Here is a 22,762-nt window from a genome sequence, read left to right as displayed (position 1 = left end):
AGAATGTCAGACAGAGAAAGGCAAATACTGTATAATTTCACTCATATGTGGAATCTTAAAAAACAAACTAGGCAGTCGCTGCAGGTGTTAGCTCTGGTGCAGGCAGCTCTGACTGAGCTTCCACTCGTGGACGGACCGACGGACCGACGAGGTGCCGCGCTCCCACCGGCCTCCTCCGACCGCCCAGCGGCAGGCGACCGCCCCGGGCGATGCAGCCGGCAACGCTGCCGAGCCCAAGCCCGAAGGCGGCCGCCTGGCGACGACTTTTCAAGATCTTTCTCTTTTTTGCAGGACTTCTGGTTAAAGTTCCCGTGGGGTTGTATTTTTCCTGAAAATTACTGCTTTTCCAAAGCCTCCTGTTAATGTCCCCTGAGGACAGTGGCTTTTGCGCGACCATTGTCGCGGTGGTGGGCCTGCATGTGGTGCTGGCGGGGTTCCTGTTCATCGTGTGGAAGGAGGGGATGCCTGAATGGTGGGAAGAGAAAAACGAGCAGCGCAGCCCTTGCTTCCAAGCTGCAGGCATGGGGGGCCGGGAAGCCCTGAAAGGGGTTTTCTTGTCCGTGTTTAAAAAGAAAAAGTGTGGGGGTTTTGTGTTTTGGGGTTTTTTTTTGTTTTGTTTTGTTTTTCTGTTTAAGAGGGGAGGGAAATTAAGTATTTACTGCAGCTTACACTTTGGTAAAAATGCGGGCGCGGGGAGGGCTGACATTTTTCTCCACTGCCTGTTTAGGTGCCAAGTGCTTTTTGTCCTGGACGTAATGCTTTTGACTGAGATCATGTCTGACTAATGTAAATATTAGTGTCAGAATAGAAGCTAAGATAAAGTAACACTAATTAGTAGGTTTAGAATTTATTTCATATTAAAATATGTGTCGTGATGTAATTTTTCTGGCTTGGCTCGAGCGACAGTTTTAAGGGTGCACCCTCATTGATGCTGCTCACAGAGACGTGGATGTGCTGTTACTGCTTTCCAACTCTGCCTACTACGTGGCCTATTATGATGATGAAGTTGACAAAGTAAACCAGTATCAACGACTAAGTCTAGAAGACCTGGAAAAAATTGAAATAGGTCCTGAACCCACTCTTTTTGGTAAGGCAGAGTTCTGCTGTGTGCGACTGCACTACAGATATAAAGAAGCAAGTGGCTATTTCCACACCCTGAGAGCTGTAATGCTCAATGCAGAAGAGGATGGAAAAGATACCCTTCAGTGCATTGCAGAGATGCTGCAGATCACCAAGGAAGCCATGGGATTAGATGTACCTATAATAGAGAAAAAGCTTGAGAGGAAGAGCAGTAAACCTCATGAAGACATCATTGGCAACAGATCTCAAAACCAAGGCTCTTTGGCCCAGGGGAAAATTTTTTAATGAGCAAATTTTCATCTCTAAATCAAAAAGTGAAACAGACCAAATCCAATGTAAATATTGGCATTCTATGAAAGTTAGGAAACTTTACAAAACCTGAAATGAAAGTTAACTTTCTAAAACCAAACTTAAAAGTAAATCTTTGGAAATCAGATAGTAGTCTTGAAACCATGGAAAACACTAGTGTGATGGATAATGAAGCCCAGGCAGAGTCAAACGGGGAAATGCGTTCAGATAATGACTCATACCACTCTGATGAATTCCTTACAAATTCCAAGTCTGATGAAGACAGGCAGCTAGCAAACTCTTTAGAGAATGTAGGGCCAGTAGACTATGTTCTTCCTAGTTGTGGTATTATTGCTTCAATACCTCGATTAGGCGGTCCATCCCAGTCTATTAGCAGCACTGATATTAGCATTCACGTTCCTTCAGCGGTTACTCTTGCTCATGAAAGTGGGCTTGGAAAAGGCTATGCGTCTTCTTTGAAGAAAAGTCCTTCTGCTGACAACATACACATATTGACTGGCTTTGCCTAGCCTGTGGATATTTATTACCACAGATTTGTTCAAGATGCATAAAACAAAATGACCCAGCTGTCAGAAACCAGGTCTGTTTCTCAGCAGGCTAGTGAGGAAGGAAATCAAATGACCAATCGAGTTTCTAACGAAAAAACTCACTTTGAATCAACGGAACAGATACCTTCTCGACCATCTCAATTAGATGTGCTGTCTTCTGCAGCAGGCCCACATCTTTTGTCAGTTGAACCAGTGCATTCAATGGTATCTCAAAAGACCCCTGGCTCCGAATCTGGCACACTTGAACTTGAGAGAAGGCTTCACGTAACTCCTTCTCCTTCAGAGAGCTGTAGCAGCAGAGCAGTCTCTCCCTTTGCAAAGATTTGAAGTTGCATGGTCCAGGTTGCTAATATTACCCAAGCTGGGTTAACCCAGGGGATAAACTTTGCAGTGGCAAAGGTTCAGAAGAACCCTGCAGAACCTGAAATAGTTAATGAAGTCCAGCAGAATGAACTTAAAAATATGTTTACTCAATGCCAGACACGAATAATTCAGACTTAGTGTTTAGCCACACAGAATCATGTGGCTTTTATTTAATCCAAAAAAAAGGAGGTGTCATATAACCTGTACTGTCTTTGAATCTAGGGATCCCAAATTCTAATTATGTTTATTTGGAAAGGTTTTAAAAAGAGACTGAACCTGAGCAGATTCCCAATTTGGGAGCTAGGGCAATGGAAGTGCATCACCCTAGAATGTGTAGAGCTAAGTAGGTTATACACTACAGAGCAGTTTGTCTCTCTAAAAGTAATTCAAGAATACATTGCTTTGGGACGTAATAACCTGAACCTTTTTTGGAGTGGGGTGGGTGGGTAGAATGTATGAAGTAGACACAAAGGGTGGACATGGATCCATTTAGGTGATTAGCATTTTTCATAATTTGTTTTTTTCTGTTTGCCCGTTCATTTCTGTGTGTTTCCTCTACAAGGTAAATACTTAGTTTTTAGTGACTTCAAAGTGTTACTAGTATGGAGAAGCATTTTAATAAAAAAACTATCGGTTTACTTTTTGATGGCTTAACCATTCCCTATAAAGAGTTAATTGAGGGCTAATGGCGCTACAGTCAAGAAATGAATGTCCCCTACAGTCTACCTAAACAAATTAAAAATACTGCTACCTTGTACACCCCAAAGTCTAGGAGCATTAAGACTTGCCAGTCATAAAACCTGAGATGTGAGATGTGAATACCAGCACCTATTAATTTTGCTCTATTTTCAGAAATGTTAAGAATGTATACATATTGGATACTGGTAATGCTTGAAAGAAGTCTTTCAAGTTGTAATGTTTTGCAGGGGGCAGTCCATAACATCCTGTGTAGATGAGTACAACTATTGAAAATTTAGTCTGGGGCTTCCCTGGTGGTACAGTGGTTGAGAGTCTGCCTGCCAGTGCAGGGGACGTGGGTTCGTGCCCCGGTCTGGGAGGATCCCGTGTGCCGTGGAGCGGCTGGGCCCGTGAGCCATGGCCGCTGGGCCTGTGCATCTGGAGCCTGTGCTCTGCAACGGGAGAGGCCACGACCGTGAGAGGCCCGCGTACCGCAAAAAAAATAAAGAAAGAAAAAGAAAATTTAGTCTGAAGCACAATTGTGCTAAAAGTTTAGGTTTTATGACTGTAACCTTGACCACATGGAATCAGGGCCTTGTCTGTAAGCCTATACAGTAAGAAAGTTGCACACCTTCTTCCAAATAAGTATTGGTTTGTCTGATATCTTGAGAGCTTTACTCTGTTGAAGTGATTCTCAGCTAAACATTATGTCTGTTGTAACTTTGATATTTCTACTTTTGTTATTTATTAGTGGTATCTTTTTTTGAAGTGTCAGATGTTGTGACTATTTAAAATAAAATATCATAATTTAAGTGAAAAAAAAATGAAAACAGAAATTGTGTTATAGTTACAGAGAATAAACAGGAGGTTCAGGGTGGGGGGAGGAAAGGGAGGAAAGAAATAGGTGAGGAAGATTAATAGGTATAAACTTCCAATTGCAAAACAGATGAGTCAAGGGTATGAAATGTACACTGTGGGGAATATAGTCATCAACTTTGTAATATCTTTGTGGTGACATATTGTAACTATACTTATCATGGTAATCATTTTGAAATGTATAGAAATATCGAATTACTCTGTTGTGTAACAGGAACTAACATAGTGTTGTTGGTCAATTATACATCAAAAACAAGCAAACTAACTAACTCATAGAAAAGGAGATCAGATTTGTGGTTACCAGAGTCAGGGAGTGGGAGAGGGGGAATTAGATGAAGACAGTCAGAAGGTACAAACTCCCAGTTATAAGATAAATTATTACTAGGGATGTAATGTACAATGCGATAAATATAATTAACACTGCTGTATGTCATATATCAAAGGTGTTAAGAAAGTAAGTCGTAAGGGTTCTCACCACAAGAAAAAATTTTTTATATTTCTTTAATTCTGTATCTATATGATATGATGGATTTCACTAAACTTATTGTGATAATCATTTCATGATGTATGTAAGTCAAATCATTATGCTGTATACATTATACAGTGCTGCATATCAATGATATCTCAATAAAACTGGAAGAAAAAAAAGAAATGAGCTATCAAGCCATGAATAGATATGGAGAAAACTCAAGTGGATATTACTTAGTGAAAGAAGCCATTCTGAAAAGGCTACATACTATATGGTTCTAGTTGTATGACATTCTGGAAAAGGCAAAACTATGGATAAAGTAAAAAGATCAGTGGTTTCCAGGGGTTGGGGTCTGGGGCAGGTATGGATAGGTGGAGCAGAAAGGATTTTCAGGGTTGTAAAAATACTCTCTGTAATACTATCATGATGGACACAAGTCATTGTACCTCTGTTCAAACCCATGGAATGTACAACACCAAGAGAGAATCCTAAGGCAAACTATGAACTTTGCATGATTATGATGTGTCAATATAGATTTATCAACTGTAACAAATGCAGCACTCTGATGGGGGATGTTGATGACGGGGGAGGCTATGCATGTGGTTTTCTACACTAACTTTTTAAAAAATGTTTATTATTGAGGTATAATTTGCATACCATAACAATCACCATGTTAAAGTGTACAATTCAGTACTTTTAAGTATATTCACTAAAGTGTGCAACCAACACCGCTATCCAATTCCAGAACATTTTTATCACCTTAAAAAGAAACTTTGTACCTATTAGCAATCACTGTGCATTTTCTCCCTCAGAACCTGGTAAACACTATTCTACCTTCTGCCTCCAGGGATTTGCCTATTCTGGAAATTTCAGATAAGTGGAATCATATAATATGTGTCTTTTGAGTCCGGCTTCTTTAATTTAGCATAATGTTTTCAAGGTTCATTCATGTTGTAGCATGTATCAGTATTTCGTTTCTTTTTAATGTCAAATAATATTTCATTGTATAATATACTACATTCTGATTATCCATTCATCAGTTGATGGACTTTTGGGTTGTTTCTAATTTTAGACTACTATGAATAATGCTGCTCTGACATTCATGTACAACTTTTTTGTGTATATGTTTTTAATTCTCTTCAACTTATTCCTGACAATGGAATTGCTGGGTCATATGGCAACTCTGTTTTTCACTTTTTGAGGAATTGCAAAACTGTTTTGCAAAGTGGCTGCCCCGTTTCATATGTCCCACCAGCGATGCATCAGTGTTCCAATTTCTCTCCATCCTCCCCAAAACTCATTGTTTGTCTTTTTTTAGAATACCATCTTAGTGTGTATGAAGTTTTAGTTGTGGTTTTGATTTGTATTTTCCTAATGACATGATATTGAGTATCTTTTCATGTGCACATTGGCCATTTGTATATTTTCTTTAGATAAATGACTATTCATATCCTTTGTCCATTTTTATAGGATTTTTTAAAATTTAGTTTTAAGAGATTTTTAGATATTCTGCATGATAATAACTTTCCAGATATATGATTGCAATTTTTTCTCCCATTGTGTGAAAGTTTTTCACTTTCTTTATAGTGTCCTTTGAAGCACAAAAATAAAAATTTTTTTTTAATTAATTAATTTTTGGCTGTGTTGGGTCTTTGTTGCTGCACGTGGGCTTTCTTTAGTTGTGGTGAGCAGGGGCTACTCTTTGTTGCAGTGTGCAGGCTTCTCATTGCGGTGTCTTCTCTTGTTGCAGAGCACGGGCTCTAGGCGCATGGGCTTCAGTAGTTGTGGCGCGCCTGGGCTCAGTAGTTGTGGCTTGTGGGCTCTAGAGTGCAGGCTCAGTAGTTGTGGTGCAACTACTTGCACGGGCTTGGTTGCTCCACGGCATGTGGGATCTTCCCAGACCAGGGCTTGAACCCGTGTCCCCGGCATTGGCAGGCGGATTCTTAACCACTGTACCACCAGGTAAGCCCAAAAGTTTTAAATTTTGATGAAGATAATTTTATCTAATTTTTCTTTAGCTGCTTGGACTTTCATATCTAAGAGACCACTGCCTAATCCAAGGCCATGAAGATTTATGCCTATATGTTTTTCTATAAGTTTAATAGTGTTAGCTGTTACATTTAGGGCACTGATCTATTTTGAGTTAATTTTGGTTACAGTGTGAGGTAGAGGGTCCAACTTCTTTTTTTTTGCCAAACGATAGCCAGTTGTCTCAGCACGATTTGTCTGAAGAGACTATTCTTTCCTCGTTAAATTGTCTTGGCACCCTTTTTGAAATAAATTTTTCAAGGGTGTTTATATAGTGAACAGCCTTGAAAAATAAGAGATGGTATCTCCTCTACAGCAAAGGGCAGGTTTTCTTACTGTCCAATATAAAACCTTTGGGTCCCTAAGCTAAGAGTTTCTTTCCCGTGAAGTAATTCACTACATGTACAGATGTCACCTGGCTCTCATCACATCACCTTGTGGAATTGGTGCTTGGGGAACCAATGCAAGAAAATTCTAATATTCTAGCTACTGCCATTGCTGTGAGTGATGAAATCTTTTGTCTCTTATTCAGAAGTCTCATGTCTTCTGCCATCATACATAAAATTGTAACAGGTTAACTTGTTAGCTTGCAAATGGGGTAAAATTTCATACCCTTCATAGTTTTTGACAAGGAGACTCCATATCATAAAGATATCTATACTTCCTAAGCTATTTATAAATTTAGTGTCATCCAAATAGGCATAAATACCAAAAGAATTCAAAGTTAACTTCTGTAAGTTGGTTCCTACAGAGTCCTTTCAGGAAAGTTGGCGTGTTCCTGCCTTACGGGGTCTCTGATATACACTGAATGTTTTTGCCCCCCGAGATTCATATGTTGAAACTGAATGTGCTGGTATTTGGACATGGGTCCTTTGGGACATGATTAGGTCATGAGAGCAGGGCCTGCATGAATGGAATTTGTGCCCATATAAAAGAGTATCCAGAGAGTTCCCTTGCCCCTCTGCCACGTAAGGACACAATGAAAAAAAGACTATCTATGAATGAGGAAGCAGGCCTTCACCAGACATGGAATCTGCCTTGATCTTGGACTTCCCAGTCTCCAGAACTGTAAGCAATAAATTTCTGTTGTCTGTAAACCACCTAGTCTATGGTATTTTTGGTATAGAAGGCTGAAGGGACCAAGACAGCTCCAGACTGACAAATGGTAAGGAATTTTCCTTCCTGGCAGTCCAGGTATACTCTTATATTTTGGAGACCTCAAGAATTAGGGATTTCCCCAAATTTATAGGTACTGTCTATGAAACCTGGTCAGAGAGTTGCTTGGGTTTGTTTTCCTAGCCTTGGAAGAGTAAATAGCAATGTATAAAATTCTTCTCTATGGAAGTGCAAATATGTGTTTTTCTGGTGGAAGGGCAATAGGGACCTCTCACCCCAGAAAGCAAGTTTTAAGTCCCTCTGCAAATTCATTTCAGTATTTCTGATTTATAAATATCTCCATCCCCACTTGCTGCAACTAGAGAAAGCCCACGCGCAGCAACAAAGATCCAGCACGGCCAAAAGTAAATAAAATTAAAAGTAAATAAAATTAAACAAGGGCTTCCCTGATGGCACAGTGGTTAAGGATCCACCTGCCAATGCAGGGGACACAGGTTCAAGCCCTGGTCTGGGAAGATCCCACATCCCATGTGCCACAACTACTGAGCCTGTACTCTAGAGCCCGTGAGCCACAACTACTGAAGCAGGCGTGCCTAGAGCCCGTGCTCCATAACAAGAGAAGCTACCGCAATGAGAAGCCCGTGCACCACAACGAAGAGTAGCCCCTGCTCGCCGCGACTAGAGAAAGCCCACGTTTAGCAATGAAGACCCAACACAGCCAAAACAAATAAAATAAAATAAATTAATTTTAAAAAAAGCTTTTCAAAACAAAACAAACACCTGATTTTTCACCACAGATGGTTTAAGAAGCACTGCTTTAAATAACATGCTTTCTTCCATTGGGAAAGGAGGGGCCAAGCTGCAATGAGTTTCTGTTCCTTAGAAAAAAAGAAACTAACATGTTAAAAAAAAAATCTTCATTCTTTAACTTTGCTTTTGAATCAGTTATGACATTTTCCTTGTTCTCTCATTAGTAATAAGTTAAGTAGAATCTTTGATACATGTATACTTTATAGCTATATCAGAGCTTGATTTTAATTTTTTTTTGTATTTTTTGAAAGTATTTATTTATTTGGCTGCACCGGTGGCTTGCAGGCTCTTAATTCCCCGACCAGGGATCGAACCCATGCCGCCTGCAATGGAAGCGTGAAGTCCTAACCACTGGACGGCCAGGGAATTCCCATTTTTAACTGTTTTTGAAAATTATCTTTTAATATGACTTACTCCCATATTTGCCTGCTTATACAGAATTTAGTTTTTTACAGAATTTATCATATGCCCAACTCTGTTTTGTTTTGCTTACATTATTTGTTCCTCACAACAAAGTACATAAAGTAAGTACTGCTAATAGTTTGCCATCCTGCACTCTTTTGTGGCAGATGGGGAACTTGAGACCAAAAGTTCACAGGTGAATGAAATAGGATTAAAATCCAGGCAGCTTGATTCCAGAGTCCACACTCTTCACCACTACATTATACTCCCTATACATAGAGAAAACTGTCTTGAGCCTCTAAGATTTCTCAAGATGAATCTATAAATTAGTTTCTAATTTTTATTTGGCTTCCCTTGGAACTTGAAGATTAGCAAAAGCGTGCTAGGTTAACATCAGTATTTTCAGAGTGAGAGAGTTAGAGTTACAAACTTGGCATTCTTGTACTATCCCTCCCCCCAGTGAGTATGAGTTTAATCTTATATGATCTATATAGCTCTAGGCTATGGTAAAGACAAGACAACAGGCCCCAAATGGAGTTGCTTATTCTAAGCCCCAGGTCACCAAACCAAGACAATTTAATTACAGTTTCAGCACTACCAGAAATGGAATCTTAAATCAGTCAATCAGGAATTGCCTGATCACCACTAGTTAGGTAATCTGCCTGATAGATCCCTGTAATCCCCTAAAAAAAAGCAACTTTGCAATAACCACCTGCTTTTTTGCCTAGTATAACTTCCTTGTTCCTGCTCCCTTAAGGCTATAAAAGTCTTTCATTTTGTATAGCTCCCTGGAGCTCCTTTCTATCTGCTAGATTGGATGTGGCCTAATTCAAATTGATTTTTGCTCAAATAAACTCTTAACATTTTAATATGCCTCAGTTTATCTTTTAACACCTATGATAAGAATGATTCTCTGGGCCTTCAAGTTAGAAAGCAGGTCCTATTGACCTTGGATAACCCTGGCTCACCTCACCATTTCTACCTTTCTTTACAATTTCTTGACTGATTACTCCGTAATAGTTGATAATGATTAAGAATCTGTATTAAAAAGAAAAGATTAGATTATACTCAATAAAATTCTTAGGAAAATAGTAAGTCTGTAACACAGTTGAGAACTATTTGTATCCCACATGGTTAAAGTAGGTTTTGAAGCTTAAAGGAAGAAACATACAGCTATCCAGAAAATTGCCACCCAAAATGCTTTATTTCCCAAGGTGTCCAAGTAGTTGAACTTTTATCACATCAGTTAGTGGCCTTCCCAGCACTGCATGGAAGTCCACTGACTATTGCTAAATAAAATCCTGCTGTTCTTCACCCTGGACCATGCTATGCTGCATAAGCCTTCTTTAAAGTTGTGTGAATCAGCTCAAAACATACTGATTTCTGTAGCTGTTTTGCAGATGACTGCCTTTCTCAGGTAATCACAGGACTCACCAAAAGTGAATTGCAAGTCTACTCTTAAGTTTAAGTCAGACCATCCCAGACCTGCCTTACAATTTAAAAAAGAAAAAAAAAATTCCAAAGGTATTTGGGTGATAGGAAAATAGATATTTTAATATCTTTATATAAAAGTGAGAGAAATAACAATTCTCAGCCTGACTATACATATAAATCATGTTGGAGTGTTAAAAATATGAATGTCTGGGATGCACACAAACCAATTAAAAAAGTATAACTGAAGGGCTGTAATTTTAAAAGCCTGGATATCTGAGTGCTTAAAATTTCCAGAGGTGATTCTGATGCTCAGAGAATGGGTTAAGAACCTCTGCTAGAAATATTATTATACTGAAATTTTGAATGTCAATTTAGGTAACTTTAAGCAATAGATCTGTTGACTCATATTTTCTTCCACCATTTCCAAGATACCCAGGGTCTTTTGGATTGAAGTAATCAACATATTTTTAAATTAAAAAAATCCAGTTGTGACAAATGACAATTTGGTCATCTCCTTTTCTTTTCTTAGACTAGGCAAAATGCCCAAAACATTTCTCCAAGCTGGCTTCCTTTATATTTGGGACTGACAGTAACAGTCACCTTGGCTGGTTAGAGGATGAAGAGCAGCCTATGCTTGAATGAGGAAAAAAGTAGCTGGTGAATGCAGATTAGAACCAGCTGCATTTCTAGTGATATAGTCTGTCAAGAATTTTTTTTTTTTAAACTTATCTGCCACCAGTCTTTTTGTTTCACTGCCAAGTTGTTTTTTAACTTTATGTTTTGGTGTCATCCATTAAAGATTAAATAGTTCAAAACCTGGAATTCCACTTAAGAGGCTTTTCTGACAAGCAAGGAAGTTAAATTTCTTTGTCCTGTATTGCAGATTGTGAATACAGAAAAGCAGTATTAATCTACATTCCATCAAGTCACTATATGTGCTTATTCAGGTATATGTTTGGCTACGTAATAATTCTATATGTGTATCTCAGCATAGGTATTATCTGTTGGGAACTAAGACTTTATGTGGGAGTTAAAACTTGTGATTCACCATTTGTATTCCAGGACCATTAGCTCAAGATTTATCATGTTTTTGTTTTCTCCAGCAGACAAAGTACAATCTCAAGACTGATCTAAGGTTTTGGATCACCAAAACAAAAAGTCTGTTCAGAGGACCAGCTACTTAATTTGTGGGACTCAGTGCAAAATGAAAATGTGGGGCCCCTTGTTCAGAAATTATGAAGAGTTTCAAGATGGCAATGGCAGAGCATTAAGCTGAGTGTAGAATCCTTCTAAACGCAGACCCTTCTACACGTGTGTGTGTGTTTTGCATGTGAATGTATATATACACAAACAAAACTTTTATATAAAAATTAGATTTTTAAGGAAAAATCTCAAATATATATGCTTTTATATATACATATATGTATGTGTGTATACACACACTCATAACTATTTCCCTTCCTTAAAAATTTCATCTCCTCTTAAAACTTGAGCTGTTACTTCTGGAAAGATGACTACAATATTTGTGTCTCTATCGTATTCATTCAACAAATATTTACCTTTTTGCCAGAATTCTGTTCTACACATTTAGAATGGATATAATGATTCAGGTCCAAAACCCATCTTGGACCATAGAGGAAACTTAGGAATGAAAAAACATGGTGGAGCAACAAGATGAAAGGATCCTGGGTTACTGACATAGTGGGGCCATCGTGCCAACTCTGGACTGCCTATCCCAGACCTTTATGTGTTAATGTTATGTAAGCCACTGATAGTTTGAATTTTTCTGTTATTTTAACTGAATCTAAACCTAACTAGTAAAACAGACATCACAAATTTAATATGTCCAAAAATGGACTTTGGATTTTTTTCTCTCAAACCTCAGTAATGGCATCTTATATCCTTCCAGTTGCACAAGCTAAAATCCTTTTGGAAAGGGGTCCTTAACTTTGGGTTCATGAAGGCTTAAGGGGTGATGGAGTCTATAAACTTGGAAAAATTTACACCTATAATACCATGAACCTATAACTAAAATTTAATATTTCCTTCATTTATGATCACAGGCAATAAACCACAGTAGTGTTAGTAGTATCTGTGACATTGTCACCAATAAAAATCACAGATATTTTAATATCATATAGTTGTTGCAGAAATTTCAAAGTATCTTTAATACTTATCATTACTTTGAATTATAGGAGCAATTATGAAGAAGCATATATATCACATATTTTCTAATATTTTGATAACAATATTTCAATATAATTGGCTTCCTTTGTAATCTTATGCATTTCATTTCATAACTTAAAACATTGTTCTAAGATGGTGGTTCATAAGCTTCACCAAGGGCTAAAAGGGTCCATGCCATAGGAAAGGTAAAAGCCCTTTTCTTCTGGTCATCCTTGACCTCTCAGTTTATCTCATACCCATGTAGCAGAAGCTGCTAGTTACCACCAATATCTATTCTTCCTATTTCCTTAGTATCAGACCTCAGGGTTTTTTGGCAGGGAGCAATAATATTCTCACTGAGAGACTTCATTTCCCAGACACTCCTTGTAGTTAAGCATAGCCTTGTGACTAAGCTCTAGCTAAGGAGTTATAAGTCAAAATGTTAATATTTTGTAGGACTTCTGGAAAGGTTGTTTAAAAGGTCCGACTTAGCTGGATAGAAGACACAGAGAGTCACCACACCTTTTTGGATGGCCTACTTCTGGGATTATTTTACATTAAAAAAAAAAACAAAAACAACAGTCTAGGTAGAGTTCTGTTCCTAATTGCTGACTACAATTTCTAAATTCCTAACTGATACACTCCACTTATAACAAATCCTATTGGTTCTGCCTTCAAAATCTAATTCAAATTCAGAGTTTGAGTACTTCTCACTATCTCCACCACTGTTATCCTTGTCCCATCAAATCTCACCTGAGTTATTGCAACAACAAATTCTAACTGGTCTCCCTTCTCCTGCCTGGCTCCCCATGGTGTTTTCTCAACAAGTGTCCAGAGTGACATTTTAAAATTCATAAGGTGGATCACATCACTCCTCTGCCCCAAACCTTTAACAGTTATTTTTTTTCTCATTATAAATGAAAGTTAAGTCCTAATGATGGCTTATGTAGTTTTATAAGTTGCTACCAATCTACCCCCTTACTTCTCTGATCTCTTCCCATTCTACCCCAGCTCACATAATTCCTGTCCCATCTACCGCCTTGTTGTTCTTTGAATATGACAAACATGCTCAAGGTAGGTGCTCAGTAATATATTTATCTAATGAATAACTGAGGAAAAAAAAAAGAAGGCTATTTCAGACCAATTTTTGCTCTAGGCTAGAATTATTCAATGTAGGCAGACCTGATTATTCCAAATGATTGGATTCTTATGTGTAATATTGATAAAATAACTATTTATGGTGCCAATAGTGTAGAATATAACAATAAAAGTTGTCACTGATCATGAAAGGAATAGTTGTATCATCATTCTGACTTAGACAATCTTGCCACAAAACCAACTCTCTTGATTTCCCCATTTCTCTCACAGGTACTCAGATTCAAACACTCAGTTATCCTGATTCTTCCCTATCAAAAATGCCATCATCTTCATGATGTCTCTCAAGCTGGCATTCTGCTTTTCATCCCTTCTGCTTCCCTCTATTTCAAGGTTCTATCGTCTAACACATGGATTTTGCTGCAGGAGCCTCCTACTGTGCTTCCCATCATTTCTCTCTCTCTTATTCTGAGTACTACCATTAGAATAATTTCCCTAAAAGACTGGTTTTAATAGATCCTCTCCAGCTCAGTATCATTTAATATTTATATATTTATTTACTGATGGTAAAAACTAATGTACAATGAAGCTTGTTACTAGAGGTAAAGAAGCTGAGGAGTCTATTTGTTCTTATTGCTATACTGTAAGTTCATAGCAAAATAATAATAATGAAATTTAATTATCCATAACATAACTGTCCACATAGTTGGTATAATTAGATATAATTACAAAGCTACTTGCCAGTAAAATACTTGAAAAAAGATGTTTTAAAAAACTATGCTTTATGCATCTTCTATAATTCATTTCAATTCTTGCTTATTTAACATTTACAAGGCACATAGTACTGAACTATATGTTGTACTATGGGAATAGACAAATGAATACACAAATAGAGAATATTGGGAGTGTGTTCTATATTATCAAGCTACGTAGAAATTCTGGTAAGGTATTGGGAAAAATGAGACAATGGGAAAGGGGGAAAAAGTAATTGAACCATTGATCAATGAATCAAGGAGAAATACATTTGTTTTTAAGTGATTTGTTTCCATTGAACTATTTAGGTTATTTCAAGCTTTTAGAAATATCTGGCCATTAAATAGACAATAAGATGAACTAAATTTTAAATATTTAAATGATATTTCTTATGGCGAAAACTGCAAAAATTACAACCTTTAAATGTAAGCCTAGCAGTCATCATGATATTTTTAACAGAAATGTATTGTGTTGAGAGAATTACAGAGGAAATGCCAAGGAAGACTCAATTTGACCCTGAGGTTCTATTTCATGTCTCTTCAGCAACACTTTAATTTAACCTCAGAATCAAAACGATAAAAAGTACTTGAGAATCAACTGTAAGAATCACCATGGAGACCACACCGTGTTCTCAGGTCACATTAATGAGGTCTCTCCATTCTGCCAAAGATGAGTTCCCTGCATCTGGCAGTGCTGCATCTAGTAGACAGAAAATTGTGTGGTTGCAAGTATAACAAATACACACTCAAATCAGCATCAGTAAAGAGGGGATTTATCAAAGGGATAAAACTGGCCATTTGAAAAACATTTGAAGAATAAAATACAGTTGGGTCACCTGGAAAATGGAAAAAGACTTATAAACCCAACAACTTCCTTTCACCTGCCTCAGAGTGTTATGGACTCTGTTTGTCTCTGTTTACTTGTGGCATCTCTGCTCCCCTATAAATTGTCTTGTTCTTAGCTTTGATTTGTTGTCCTTTCTCATGTTTTGCCCTGACCTTTCAGTTCACGTATTTAGCATCTTCTGACTCATTGGCTCAGTATCTGTATTCAAAAGTCTGAGAAAAAGAATCTGATTTGTTCAGTTTAGGTCAGGTGTCTCCAGGTGGAGCAACAGGGTGTAGAGGCCTTAGTATATGGCCTTACAGGGGCTGTAACCAGATAAAATACACATCATCTACAGTTTTGTGAAACCCTTAAGGGGTAAAGAGGCCGATGACGATAGTATATTTCCAGCTCCATTTTGGAATCTTACCATTAATTCATTCATGCTTTTCTTCCCCACTGAGTTTAAGAAATTAAGACAATACACACACACACACAAACACACACACACACACACACACACACACACAGTCTAAATTATCGAACAGCTGACAAAAAATTAAGGTTGTTATTTTGATCCTTCTGTTTGACTTGTTATTTGAATGAAAACTCAATGAGGAAATATTTATTGATTCCCTTCAGTGAGCTCAGCACTGGACAACTTGGGGTGGGAGAGGTTAGGAGGACAAAAAGTGATAAAAGTGGTCTTTGACGTCCTAGGTTTTTCTAAGTTATGAAAAGTCTAAACTCTTAAAGGACCCTCCATTTCTGGTAATTACCAATGGGCTCATAGATGTGTAGTCTACACAAACTTATTGTTGACCTGCTCATCCGTGACGCTCAATTCTTGCCACTACTTCTGCAATCATACTCTCATTTCTCAGAACTTGCCCCTTCAACAGCCTTCACATGAGAGAAGGATTCTAGAAAATTCCCTTAGGCAAATTATGGGGGAGGAAGGGAAGACACATGATGTTTATTTATTTATTTATTTATTTATTTACTTTGGTTAAGTGGCCAGCATCTTTAAAAAAAAAAAAAAAATCAGGAGAATTCAAATAACAATATGGTTTTCTTGTTTCTCTTGAAAAATCTGAAAATCTGGCCTTTGGGGAATCCGTATTTTCATACAGCTGGACCCACATAGTAGTCTCTCTCTTTAGATGGGGCATGAGCTTCCCAATTTGTCATAGCTTCCCTACTGTGTCCTGTATTATATCCAGCCTGCTTGACTCATTTTACTTAAATGCCTTGCCTTTGTAGGCATTTGTGTTTGCAAATCTTGGTCTTTCTTAGTTCATGAAATTTACTGTATTATTTTTTTCCAAATCTAACTTCTGGAGAAATTGTGACACATCTCCAGATTTGAGAATATTTTGTGGTGCCACATTACACTCAAAATTGTGAGCCAAGTCAGAGACAAGTAATTTCTATTCTTTTAATTTAGGGACAATTCTTTGCTTACCTCCTCTGACATCTACTTCCACAGCTAAGGAAATCCACTGTCTGCTTAATTTATTACAAAACTTAATGACAGTATGCCTGATTTAATCATTGGTACTGGTCACCATCTGTGCAGGGAATCTCATGCAAAAAGTGCCTCCTTGTGGTTTGCCCTAAGATTGCAGCACATGGAATAAGGCTCTTTCTGCAACCATATTGCTCATCCCAACAACATAATTATTTTAAAAAGTAGTAATGTTAGGAAAAACTGTCCACTACTTGGAAATATGCAAAAGAGTTGAGTTTAGCAGACCTTCTGGGGATTATCTGATTATATAACGTTGTGCATCTTTGGTTGACTTTCTACTGAGGAGGCTATTTTGCATCTCAATATCATAGAAATTAACTTGTACAAAACTAATAATAAAGCAAATAATGCTTGTGCATGCCAATGAAAATTAATTAATTTTGTGTCATAGATATAAACTTTATTTCTTCCTTATAGGAAAGATTACCACAAACATTAAATTTTATTGCCTTATTGGTAATAAACCAGTTTTGCATCTATTAGCAAGTTCTTTTCAGCATTCCTGATTGTGTGTGTATGCATGTATGTTTTTGAAATTTTATTTTAAACTGATTCTCCCATTATTATTAAGTTGAATAAAATCTTTCATGTGTGTTCATTTTATATATACATAAAAGTAAAAAATATTTTTTTTCTTTTTGAACATAATACTTAAGCAATTAAATACCTGATATTTTGATTATTGTATTTCAATAGCTCCAACTGAAAAAGAAACTCAGACAGGGTGCTAAATATGTAAACCTAAATTATACAAAAATTAGTTGTAGTGATAATTTTACGTACAGAATATTCTAGGTATAGTGACTATAGTTTTGGCATTCAGTATGTAAACTTTTCTGTGGTAAAGGAATCTCCTCCACAAAGGAGTACTTTTTAATCCATAAAGGGGAAAGAGAAATTTTAGAAATAGTGAAATCAGATGAGAAAGCAAAAAAATTAGTGGTAAGAAATGAAGACAGATTCAAGAACACTGTTTCAGCTGTCTTTCTGTACAGAGTATCCTTACAGGCCTAAAATCTTGGAAGTTTGTGTGCTCCAAAGTGAAGCCAAACTTCAAAGTGAGTTTTCACCTCAGTGAGCCAGGGACACCTCTGGTTATTAAGGAAGGACGTTAATTTACTACCCAAATACAATAGAGTCCTCTTTAACTGGACTGGAGTTTTCTCCTCTGTATATTTCTTTCCTTAGAATTGAGGAATAGCAATTTGGTAGCTGAGGTCAGAGCTTTAAAAAAATATGATAACTGAGTGTTTTCTTCAAGATCCGTTTGTCTAGTGGATTCATAAAGAAACAAAGATATTGCCACCTAGTGGTTTAATTGAAAAAATTCAGTAAAAATTTTTCTCATGAAGGTTCACATTAATAGTTTATGTGGCCCTAAGTTAAAACAACAACAACAAAAAACTTGCCTTTAGAAAGCAACTATTAATATATTTTTTAAAATTACTGTTTCAGATTTTGTCACTCTTTTTTTTCATGTTATATTCCCTAATTATTAAGTTCTGTAGAATATGAATTAGAACAGGCAAAGATGTTTTCATATTTTGAAGAAAATATTAATAAAAGACAATGTTCCACTGAATAGATTGTCAGATGTTACACAAACCACAAACCAAATGTTAAACCATATCATAAAATCAAATTAATGATAAAATTAATAGTTCAAATCAAATTTTAAAAAGGAACTATATAAAGTAAATAGGTGTACATTACATACAATTATAATAGCATGTTCTTTAAAGTATGGTCTAAAGCTAGGCTCTTATAACAGGAGCCTTTGCTTTTATTAAATAGCTCCATTACAGCAAATTGGCTACAAAAGAATATTCCATTAAATAAATATTATTTTATCATTCATTTTGATTATAAGAAATGTATTTCTATAAAAAACTCTCCAACCCCAAAACTTTGACATTTAAACATAAAAATTATACTTAAAAGTCCAGCAAAATTTCATTTAGAGGTAAACAGAAAATTCACAGATATTATCATTTATTTTCTGCATTGGTTTAAACTTTTACAGTCCTGTGTAAAACAGAATTACTCTGTTGTACTATAGAACTATTTCATTTCTTTTTTAAATTTTTTAATTTTTAAAAATATTTATTTATTTATTTGGCTGTGTTGCTGTGCACGGGCTTTCTCTAGTTGCGGTAAGCCAGGGCTACTTTCCGTTGCAGTGCTTGGGCTTCTCAATGCGGTGGCTTCTCTTGCTGAGGAGCACGGGCTCTAGGTGCGCAGGCTTCAGTAGTTGTGGCTAGGAGGCTCTAGAGCTCAGGCTCAGTAGTTGTGGTGCATGGGCTTAGTTGCTCCACAGCATGTGGGATCATCCTGGACCAGAGCTCGAACCCGTGTCCCCTGCATTGGCAAGCTGATTCTTAACCACTGTGACACCAGGGAAGTCCCAAGAACTATTTCATTTCTAATAGCAGCGTGAGAGACAATAGCTCCTGCAGATATTCTGACTCCATCTGGCTGTGATAGGGATTTTTCCAGGTTCCTCTTGGATTTTCAGATCATCATGTACCCAGGTTTCTTCAAAGGGGAATTTTTAAATAAAAAATTCTGAGTACTCTGATTCCACTTTTAAAGCAAACTTTATACTCTGGGAACCATAATGTTTACATTGAACTTAGCAGAGCCTTCTCATCCTTGGTCAGGAAAGTATCATGATGGAATCCATCCAGCCTGGGACAAACAAGAGAAAAGATGTCTTTTCACGGCATCCTCTAGGGTATATAAAAATCTAAAGGAGAGACACAGAAATTAGACAGAGGGACAGATAGGCTCCATTTATGATCCCTGTGTGAAATGATGAAAACTTCTATTCCAAAAATGGTTCAGGGGCACAGATTGCCATATAACCCTTGAGTAGTGTTTACAAGTAAGGAGAAGTTTATTATATACAGTGAATAAACAACAAGGTCCTACTGTATAGCACAGGGAACTATATTCAATATCCTATGATAAACCATAATGGAAAAGAAGATTAAAATAAATGTATATATATGTATAACTGAATCACTTTGCTGTGCAGCAGAAATTAACATTGTAAATCAACTATACTTCAAGGAAAAAATATATATAAGAGAAAGATGACTGATAGTAGATGGAAAAAACAAACAAACAAAAAGAAGGAGAAGGAAGTAGTATTACTGTGTATACTCCTTCTCATCCTGCAGACCCCCAACCGACCCACACACAATCGTTGTCAGGGTTCAGGTAACTACAGATCCTGTTGTGGTTCTAATGGAAAAAAGCACAGACTCAAGGTTTGGAGAAAGATTTGATTCTGGCATCTAGTAAGAAGACTACATGCAGGAAGGAAGCCATGTAAGCACACACAAGCCAAAGCTGGATGACCACATTCCTACTCCTTGACTACATTTCCAATTTTGCTGTCATGGAGTTATTTAATAAAATCAAAGGATACTGGTAGATTAAGTATGTAATCTACATTTATATCTACTAAAAGCAAAAGAAAAAAATTAGACAATGTATTTTCTTTAGGTACGTTAAGTTACCAGGCAAGTCAATCAAGGCAAAATATCATAGAACTGCTAAACTTCAAGTGCTATTTGTAAAGTGTGTTGAAAATCTCTGCTGAAACAGGTCACACTATTTGTCTAGAAGAAATAAAACATGTGTCTGTCAGTTTGTAGAAATGTCAGCCTTTTCTCTGTTTATATAATATGTAGATCTATTTATTATAGGGGATAGTTTCTTCTTTAAGATCTTACTAAAAATATAGAGCCTTGCCCCTCCTCTCTCAAATACTACTGAGTTAGAATCTATGAGATTGGGGCCATATCTATTTTTAACAAGCTCTCCAGGTCTTTATGTTACATCTTAGTTTGAGAACTATTCTTCTAGACACCATTAACAAAACCAATAAGACTAAATACTTTCCATGGAAAAGGTTTAAAGGCAATCAAGGGTGAAAGAGTGGAACAACAGGTCAAATTTAATAGCCACTTAGCTGGAGGACTGGCAGATCACCAGTGAGATTCCTACTTTATAATACCATTGGTACAGGGAATAATTTTTTAATGAGTCATATTACCATAGATGGCAACCTGATAAAATCTCTGTGAAAGAATGGAAATTCTCAAAATGTAAACAGTAGTATTTATTAAACCAGGAGTTGCTTATTGAGTACCAACTACATGCCAGGTGCTATAAATAGGCACTAGAATTACAGAGAAAAATGTTTTCCCTTAAGAAGCACTTAGTATAATAAATTGACTCCTAGACTTCAGTAGGAATAAAAATCACCCTGGGTACTTGTTAAGAAGACAGATGCTCAGTATCTGATTATGAAGCACATTGGTCTAATTAGTAAGTAAGAAAGTAAATAGACGTTTATAATACACGTGGTAAGTTTTAAGAGATATACAAAAATGTTATTGGATCACTGATCTAGATCAAGAGGGAAGGGTAAATGTCAGGGATAGGTTTTTATAAAAAGATCCCAACTTGAATTCCTGAATAAAAACTAGTAGTTTTCTAGATGAAGAAAGGTGGTGAAGAGCATGAAAAATGGCATTGAATTATGAGAAAGTGTGGCATATATGAGGAACCAAGGAAAGTTTCTTACATCTGGAATTTAGGAGTTAAGAGTGAGGCACAGGGGAAATGTGATTGGAGAAGTAAGCAGGACTAGATCATGAAGAGTCTTGTATCCTAAGCTGAAAAGTTTTATTTTCACCCACAAATAAGTGGTGAATCATTGAAGTAGTGACATAGAAGGTAACTCCCTCTGAATTGGGTTTTAGAAGAAGCATATTCTCATAGTCCTGAATGAAGGGGTTGAGTGGGGTAGTGGTGGGGGCAAGAAAGGGAGAGTGGCAGGAAGGCCACTTAGAAGGTTACCTGATAATTCAAGAAACGTAAAATGCCTGCTTTAAGGAGTGTGGCTGGGAGCGGAACGTGTTAAAGTGATTAGATTGATGGGATGAGAGGAATGTTGAGTGAAGGATGACTTCTAGGTTTTGTTTTGAGTCCATTCATCTCATCTCCTTGGTAAGAGTGCTTCTTCTTTTTAATTGGGAAGACTTTCCCTTTGGAATCTTAGTATTTTGTACTTTAAGTAACTAATGTCATTTGCTAGGGCTGGTTATGTTCCAAATGCTACCATGACAAACACATTATCTCCCTATAGAAGATGCTGTCAATGCCCTGCCCATATCCTATCAGCCCGCTCCAGAGGTCCTGTAGTCTTCATTGACAGTTCCTGGAAAAACCCAAAGCTTCTTACTTCAAGCCCTGAACCTTTCTCTGTGAGGGATTTTTCTGACCCTGGAGTGTGCCTGACCTGTGCTCAGGGTAAGCCAGAAGTGTATAACAGTTAATACCCCAGGGGCAACCCTCAACCAGTGGGGAATAGAGGTCATGGATAACTATCCTTCCAAGTTTCCTAGCCCATTAGTGGAGGATTCCCCAGTAGGATTCCCTTTCTTGTCTCACTTTATCACACCCTCACCATGTTTCCTGGGATCACCTCCCAAATAAACTACTCGAACCCAAATCCTTGTCTAAGAGATTGCTCTGGAGGAAACCCAAACCAAGGTATTCAATTTTCAACGAACTCAATGAGAGTGGTAGAAATTATTCTTATCACTGTTTTATATATGTGCAATCTAATGCTTGGAGAAGTTAAATAAATTGTTCTTATCACTTAGCTGGTAAATGCTAGGCCTGGATTCAAATCCAAAGCCTGTGATCTTAATACTATGCTATACTGCCAGTCTCAAATTCCAAGATGTAAACCAGGCATCACTAACTTGAAGTGAAAGCCAGAGGCAACCTGTCAGTCTCTTTTGAGCAATATTGAGACTGATTACTATTTTCAGATTCTGATCCTTATTATTATAAAGGTTGAGCCTGAGACTTGGCTGCCAGCATATGTTTCCTCTTTTCATGTCCACTTTAGAGGGCTGAAAATTCATTATGTAGTTTCTTCCTCTTACTGAGAATGGTAGTCATGTAGAATTTAGAAGCTGAGCCTATCCCTTTTGAATGAGGTAAATATAACAATGTAATGGCAGAAAGTGGTATGATACATCAACTATTCTTAACCCTTCGTTCTTCTTTCAGATTCCCCTAGCACTTTCATGGTTTAATTCCTGGTTAAAAATTTGAAGTGGAAGTGAGTGATGAAAGGAAAAGGCAGCTGCTACTTGAGGTCATTAAAAATAATATAACCTGGGGCTTCCCTGGTGGCGCAGTGGTTGGGGGTCCGCCTGCCGATGCAGGGGACACGGGAGGATCCCATGTGCC

General features: G+C 37.3%; 1 pseudogene; it reads left to right on the top strand.

The window, feature by feature from the left end:
* Positions 1-461: 461 nt before the first annotated feature.
* LOC103081276 (phosphatidylinositide phosphatase SAC2-like) lies at positions 462-2,438 on the top strand (annotated as a pseudogene).
* Positions 2,439-22,762: the final 20,324 nt, after the last annotated feature.

This window comes from Lipotes vexillifer, unplaced genomic scaffold, assembly GCF_000442215.2.
Source record: "Lipotes vexillifer unplaced genomic scaffold, Lipotes_vexillifer_v1.1 scaffold1111, whole genome shotgun sequence".
NCBI classification, from domain to species: Eukaryota; Metazoa; Chordata; class Mammalia; order Artiodactyla; family Lipotidae; genus Lipotes; species Lipotes vexillifer.
Note: the sequence above shows the minus strand (reverse complement) of the source record. Positions and strands in the feature narration are given on the sequence as shown.